The sequence below is a fragment of the Triticum aestivum genome, chromosome 6B (genome assembly GCF_018294505.1).
Source record: "Triticum aestivum cultivar Chinese Spring chromosome 6B, IWGSC CS RefSeq v2.1, whole genome shotgun sequence".
NCBI lineage: Eukaryota > Viridiplantae > Streptophyta > Magnoliopsida > Poales > Poaceae > Triticum > Triticum aestivum.
The window spans coordinates 41,889,140-41,896,698 of record NC_057810.1 but is presented as its reverse complement, the minus strand read 5'-3'; the positions used below and the strand labels follow the sequence as shown (position 1 = coordinate 41,896,698).

The 7,559-nt window shown below is 40.9% G+C and overlaps 1 long non-coding RNA gene across 1 annotated transcript; it reads left to right on the top strand.

Moving 5' to 3' along the window:
• The first annotated feature begins 367 nt into the window (after positions 1-367).
• On the top strand, positions 368-1,838 carry LOC123135329 (uncharacterized). Its single transcript, XR_006465927.1, has 3 exons — positions 368-491; positions 1,508-1,537; positions 1,716-1,838. It is a non-coding gene; the product is annotated as an uncharacterized lncRNA (long non-coding RNA).
• Positions 1,839-7,559: the final 5,721 nt, after the last annotated feature.

Genomic DNA, 7,559 nt, shown 5'->3' with positions numbered 1-7,559 from the left:
AGGATGCAACTGGGTTATATTGTTCTTGGATGCTTGGTTGCTTACCTTCCCTTATCCATGCTCGTGTAGGTAACTAGCGATCCTGTAGGGCAAGTTAGAGCTGTTTTTGGCATGCGCGAGAGGACGACCATCCTCTCCATCAGTGGCATCCTGGCGCTCTTTCGTGATCACTGCCACGGTTTCATCAGTCAGGCAAGCAAACTCCAGCCTCTTCTTCCTTCTTGTCTTGTAAAAATGATTCTTTTACGGTGTTGTATTTTCCTAAAAACTGCAGTTGATACTTGTAAAAGTGATTCTCTTTTATGTCTTATTAAAGTATTAATCAGTTTCCAATTTGGATGATGACTATTGCACAAATTAACTGCAGCTAATAGAGGATTGGGGAAGCACTCGTCTCCTTCCTCAAGCGTGCCAGCAAAATGGTCATTAGGTACAACAACGTTGATGTCCATGCTGCCAACGGGAATGGGATCGCCATTGGCAAGGCACCTGTAAGTAACACATGTTGACAAAAAGGTGCCTTTTCATATGATTAGTATTACTCTAAAAGTCTGAAGCGGTTTGGATCACAACTTTCCTGGAAGGCTCGAATTGATAAGATGGATCTATTGATTAGATTGATTTGATATGATGATGATTAGATAAGTTCATTTTGAGATGCAGTGATACGTTGCTGTTCCTGATGATGTGAAAGCATATTCTGATCACACACACATATAGATAGACTAGATACATGTTGACAGTTCATGTAGTTTTCTGATGTGCAAGTTTCTTTGGATTTGAAGGACCTTTGTGTGACTAATTTTGTAAGTATGGATTTATATTGTCCAGTTTCATGGAAGTCTGGAGTCTTAAGTGAATATTGATCATGCATACCTGCTCCTGATGTCAAGTGAACCATCTAGGATATCTGTCGTTCAGCATGCATAATGATGCTTGAATCTAATTAATGTCTACAAAATCATCAATCTGATATAGAAGCTTGTTTTTGCTTTTCATGAAATATATTTAAAGTGGCTATTAATACAGCTAGAAATTACTACATATATATTTGGAATCTGCTATGAACTTGTAGCAGTTCAAAACACCATATACTAACTTGCACTCTTCTTAGAAAGATATTTGTGTTCATTATATGGGTTAGCAATTAATTTCACCTTCATTGGCTGTAAAAAGAGCCTTGTCAATCTGTCATTGTTGTGTTGATGGTCTATCTTCTGATTTTTAATACATGCAAGATGAGCTCTGCCACTTAGTCTGGTGTGACCGATCGATCGGCTATTTCTATTATTCCACATCAATGAATCATATGGCAGTAGCATGTTTCAAGCACTTCATGTTCAGTCTTAGACTGTCTAGTTCTTGAAAGACTATCTTTGGATGTATACAGATAGCTAAATCAGCTCTAGGCCTTGCTTGGTTTCTTTGCATGGGGAAAGACTAGTACTGCTTGTTTACTGCTTTGGACTGGAGCAACTAATGGCCCCCTTTCTTTTTTTTCTGCCAGGATCGTCCTAAGATCACTCATGCCAGAGAGGTGAGTCAAATGAAGCAACCTATATTTTGTTGCCATTGCATGGTGTGGTGTACTCTCGGTTCACATTTTTGTAGCCTTGACTGGGTGTGCAAGTTAGCTAGGATATCTGAGGATGCAACTGGGTTATATTAATTCTGGATGCTTGGTTGCTTAACTTCCCTTTTCCATGCTTGTGTAGGGAACTGGCGATCCTGTAGGGCAAGTTAGAGTTGTTTTTGGCGTGCATGAGAGGAAGACCATCCTCTCTGTCGGCTGGATCCTGGCGCTCATTTGTGATCATTGCCACGGTTTCATCGGCCAGGCAAGCAAACTCCAGTCTCTTCTTCATTATCTTGTAAAAGTGATTCTTTTACGGTGTTGTACTGTCCTAAAAACCATATTCTGGTATGTCAAACTTTGCGTGACTAGTAGATTGATCAACAATTCAACATATATATTGATCATGTTGACAGTTCATGTAGTTTTCTGATGTGCAAGTTTCTTTGGATCCAAAAGACCCTTGCACGACTAACTTTGTAAGTATGAATTTATATTGTCCAGTTTCATGGAAGTCTGGAGTCTTAAGTGAATATTGATCATGCATACCTGCTCCTGTTGTCAAGTGGATCATCTAGGTTCCTGACGTGCAGTTTTGGATATTGCCCCTTTGCATGAATAATTATTAAGTTGATACAATTTGTTTGTTTGCTAAATGAGCATGTAAATATGCATTAACTTTCTTGAAAGCTGAGCATGTATTGACTGTTGACTTGTAATTTTGGATATTGCACCTTTTGCAGTGACATGGACTGTTGCTTCCTCCTCCTTTTGCACCTTTTGGTTCCTTTCCAAAACTGAAACTGGAGCAAACTGTGTGTGTACTAAAACACTTTGGTTCACTGACATGGATTGTACACATCAAGTTTCGTTTCACTTTGTACGTGCAACAGTACTAAAGCACTTTGGCTCAGTTTGTATGTACGTGCAGTTTTAGCTGTACTAAATTTGTTTAAAATCGGAGCATTCATCCCTTTTCGGTTTCAATTTCTTCCATGAATATGCAATACTTTTTAAGGTGTATTGAGCCTCACTAAAACTAGATATGATGTACCATCTCTCTCCCTCCCTCTGTAGTTCAATTTTTTTTTCCATGACTCCCATGACTCCTATTAGCTTCTTCTTGTGTAGTTCAATTTTCCTAGGGTGATTGGGTGATATCTGTGCCTCCCATTTGAGATCCTTCCTGTCTGCTTTGGTTCTAGTTTATTCATAGTATCATGTTTGCTCCTGCTCATGGTCACCTACCAGCTAAGTAGGTTGTTTCTTTCTTGTACTATGTCTGCTAGTTACAGAATAAATAATTTGCTCAACTCTCAACTCCGAATAAATAAACAGCTGACCCTGTTGGTTATTTCTTTCTTCAGAGCTATGACTGACGGTACACAACTGTTTTGCTATGCTCGATAACTCTTCTACGCTCCGTCCTGCCTAAGCATCGCCACTCAACGCCAAGCTGCTTGGTGCATAGCCCTAATTCATACTACCTCTCTATTCTATATGGATAATTCTACGTATGTATATTTGTATCTAATTCACCAGCATTCATCCATTTTGAATGCTTGATTGATTTTCGGATTGCCGGTTGCAGTCCTGCCATCTTGCTAGCTTTTAACATGGAACAAGTGATGGACACTACAGGCTTGGATGGATGAATCTCTACTGCTACTACTACTTGGTAGGTTCCTATGCATATATAGCTCCTGGCGAGTAGAGGAGCTGATGGGACATCCAGCGGATGGAGCCCGCGGCAAGGAAACGAGAGGACCACCAGAGGGGGGGGCGAGGAGAAGAGAGGACCTGACCTGAGAGTCTGTCTTCCAACTTCTGCCCTTTCCTCTTTGTCCCCGTTCCACCAGTCACCCTCCGGGAAGAGCAAGCAAAGCAGTCGCAAGCAAGGCAAGCAGTTGATAACCTAGGATTTATTGGTCTCACTCAGCGGCTCTGTTTTGTGACTCGTGATACTAATGCCATGATATCACTGCAGTACAATTTTGTTGTCCCTTGAGATTCATCCGTTTATGCCATACTCATGATACTTATGCCATGCTTATGATATTCATAGTGAAATCTATTTATTGAAGCATGTTGGTGCCATAGGTGAGACTTGTCATCTTGAGATTAGCATTTGGAACTTTAGTATTGCTGGATACGGATACAGGTGGCGATGCAAAGAATGAAATAAATAAAATAATATATTTAACTGAAGCTGTTAATGCAGCATCGTTGTCCTGCTACTTACCTGTACTCCTATGACAATAACTTGAGTAGGTTACAGTCTGAACCATGATCCAGCTCTTATCTTTGCCTGAAAAACAAACAGAGCAATAACTTGTGTTTAGTTTTGGTTTGGATCATGAAAAAAACTGTGCTAACTTCACATACTGAATATTTGTACAAGGACTCCGTATCAATTAGTTTTCTTGAAATGGAGTATCAGTTAATTAGTTTGCAGGGAGAGATGCATATATATAGCGTGAATATTTGTACAAGTAACAGTAAATTAGTTTGCAGGGTGAGATACATATATAATTGGTTTCCCTATGTGTATTGCTCATGTGGTTGTCTTGTTGTATGACTATATGGCTCAGATTGTGTGCTGGAGAAGAAGCTCAGCGTCGACAAGAGTGTCAGCATGAAGCTCGACGTCTTCCTCTACAAGCAGTATGGAACCTCCATGGCAGAGCCGCGTGTATGTACTGCTTCGAATCCACAATAAAGAGTTGTTGTTTTGTTGGTCTCTAGTCTTGATATGTTTCCTGTGATCCTTGATGCAGTCTTGGTGATCATGAGCAACCACCCCGATGTTCCCGGCCCCAATTTACCACCGGCGTGGAGAGCAACCCCGAAGCGCAAGGATGGAATATATCTTGATGGTGATCAAACGAGTGAAAGTTGGACAGGCTCAACAAGTTGAACGACAACCGTTCGACGGGACCATTGGCCGCTTGGGAGCAAAGTTGTTCATCCAAAGGAACAACCGCCGCGTGGTCGAGCTCATTGGTCATGTGTAGGTCTGCTGATGGAGCTACCATTTGTTTACCGTGCGTATCCCACACTTAGGTACTTGGGTGCACCTCGAATCCAGTCGTTTGATCGTTGGCCTCAATGTTGTGGTTGGTACAATATCGCTGGCCGGTCTATTTAATGTCTATCGAGATTGTTAAAACACCACTGCATTACATGTATGTGTATGGCTCGGATTGTATGTCTTTGAAGATGTGATGAAACCAAAATGTTTCTAGTTGATGATGTAGAGGACTTGTTGATCACACAATTAATTTGTACTTTTCGAGGCTCCAAGCCCATGGATCTATAGGTTACCAGATACATTTGCTTGTGAATGCTAGCTAGCATATACTTGTTATTCTTGTGAAATGAGAGAACAGGGACTGCCTAGACCGATCAACATCAAAGAATGCTTGAACACTTTAGAAATATAAATAACAAACTCTAGAACCAATGAGCTTGACTTTTTTTGGCATCCTTGAAGAAACTAGAATAACTGGACTGGCTTGAATATTGACTATTTGTACATCCCCAAATAAATCAGAATAATTGGATTGACCTGGAAATTGACTTTTTTTACAAACTCGTCTGACTTGGAGGGACTTGAACTCGGCTACAGGCCACTGTAAAAGCGGACCGTGCCACTTAATCATTCTGTTTCTTGGACATGGCTGTGTGTTATTATCATCATCATCACGTCACTAAATGCCCTTGGGATGCCCACCATCCAGCCATCAAGGGTCTGGCCAGCGCCACGTCACTGATCCGTGGCACCGCGGGCTCCTCTTCTTCTCCTATATATACCAGTAATAGCCATCCATCCGCGTGCGGGGTACGCGTGCGACTTAGGACTGTAAAAAGAGCCTTGTCAATCTGTCATTGTTGTGTTGATGGTCTATCTTCTGATTTTTAATACATGCAAGATGAGCTCTGCCACTTAGTCTGGTGTGACCGATCGATCGGCTATTTCTATTATTCCACATCAATGAATCATATGGCAGTAGCATGTTTCAAGCACTTCATGTTCAGTCTTAGACTGTCTAGTTCTTGAAAGGCTACCTTTGGATGTATACAGATAGCTAAATCAGCTCTAGGCCTTGCTTGGTTTCTTTGCATGGGGAAAGACTAGTACTGCTTGTTTACTGCTTTGGACTGGAGCAACTAATGGCCCCCTTTCTTCTTTTTTTCTGCCAGGATCGTCCTAAGATCACTCATGCCCAGAGAGGTGAGTCAAATGAAGCAACCTATATTTTGTTGCCATTGCATGGTGTGGTGTACTCTCGGTTCACATTTTTGTAGCATTGACTGGGTGTGCAAGTTAGCTAGGATATCCGAGGATGCAACTGGGTTATATTAATTCTGGATGCTTGGTTGCTTAACTTCCCTTGTCCATGCTTGTGTAGGGAACTGGCGATCCTGTAGGGCAAGTTAGAGCTGTTTTTGGCATGCATGAGAGGAAGACCATCCTCTCTGTCGGCTGGATCCTGGCTCTCATTTGTGATCATTGCCACGGTTTCATCGGCCAGGCAAGCAAACTCCAGTCTCTTCTTCATTATCTTGTAAAAGTGATTCTTTTACGATGTTGTATTGTCCTAAAAACCATATTCTGATATGTCAAACTTTGCGTGACTAGTAGATTGATCAACAATTCAACATATATATTGATCATGTTGACAGTTCATGTAGTTTTCTGATGTGCAAGTTTCTTTGGATCCAAAAGACCCTTGCACGACTAACTTTGTAAGTATGAATTTATATTGTCCAGTTTCATGGAAGTCTGGAGTCTTAAGTGAATATTGATCATGCATACCTGCTCTTGTTGTCAAGTGGATCATCTAGGTTCCTGACGTGCAGTTTTGGATATTGCCCCTTTGCATGACTAATTATTAAGTTGATACAATTTGTTTGTTTGCTAAATGTGCATGTAAATATGCATTAACTTTCTTGAAAGCTGAGCATGTATTGATTGTTGACTTGTAATTTTGGATATTGCACCTTTTGCAGTGTCATGGACTGTTGCTTCCTCCTCCTTTTGCACCTTTTGGTTCCTTTCCAAAACTGAAACTGGAGCAAACTGTGTGTGTACTAAAACACTTTGGTTCACTGACATGGATTGTATACATCAAGTTTCGTTTCACTTTGTACGTGCAACAGTACTAAAGCACTTTGGCTCAGTTTGTATGTACATGCAGTTTTAGCTGTACTAAATTTGTTTAAAATCGGAGCATTCATCCCTTTTCGGTTTCAATTTCTTCCATGAATATGCAATACTTTTTAAGGTGTATTGAGCCTCACTAAAACTAGATATGATGTACCATCTCTCTCCCTCCCTCTGTAGTTCAAATTTTTTTTCCATGACTCCCATGACTCCTATTAGCTTCTTCTTGTGTAGTTCAATTTTCCTAGGGTGATTGGGTGATATCTGTGCCTCCCATTTGAGATCCTTCCTATCTGCTTTGGTTCTAGTTTATTCATAGTATCATGTTTGCTCCTGCTCATGGTCACCTACCAGCTAAGTAGGTAGTTTCTTTCTTGTACTATGTCTGCTAGTTACAGAATAAATAATTTGCTCAACTCTCAACTCCGAATAAATAAACAGCTGACCCTGTTGGTTATTTCTTTCTTCAGAGCTATGACTGACGGTACACAGCTGTTTTGCTATGCTCGATAACTCTTCTACGCCCCGTCCTGCCTAAGCATCGCCACTCAACGGCAAGCTGCTTGGTGCATAGCCCTAATTCATACTACCTCTCTATTCTATATGGATAATTCTACGTATGTATGTTTGTATCTAATTCACCAGCATTCATCCATTTTGAATGCTTGATTGATTTTCGGATTGCCGGTTGCAGTCCTGCCATCTTGCTAGCTTTTAACATGGAACAAGTGATGGACACTACAGGCTTGGATGGATGAATCTCTACTGCTACTACTACTTGGTAGGTTCCTATGCATATATAGCTCCTGGCGAGTAGAG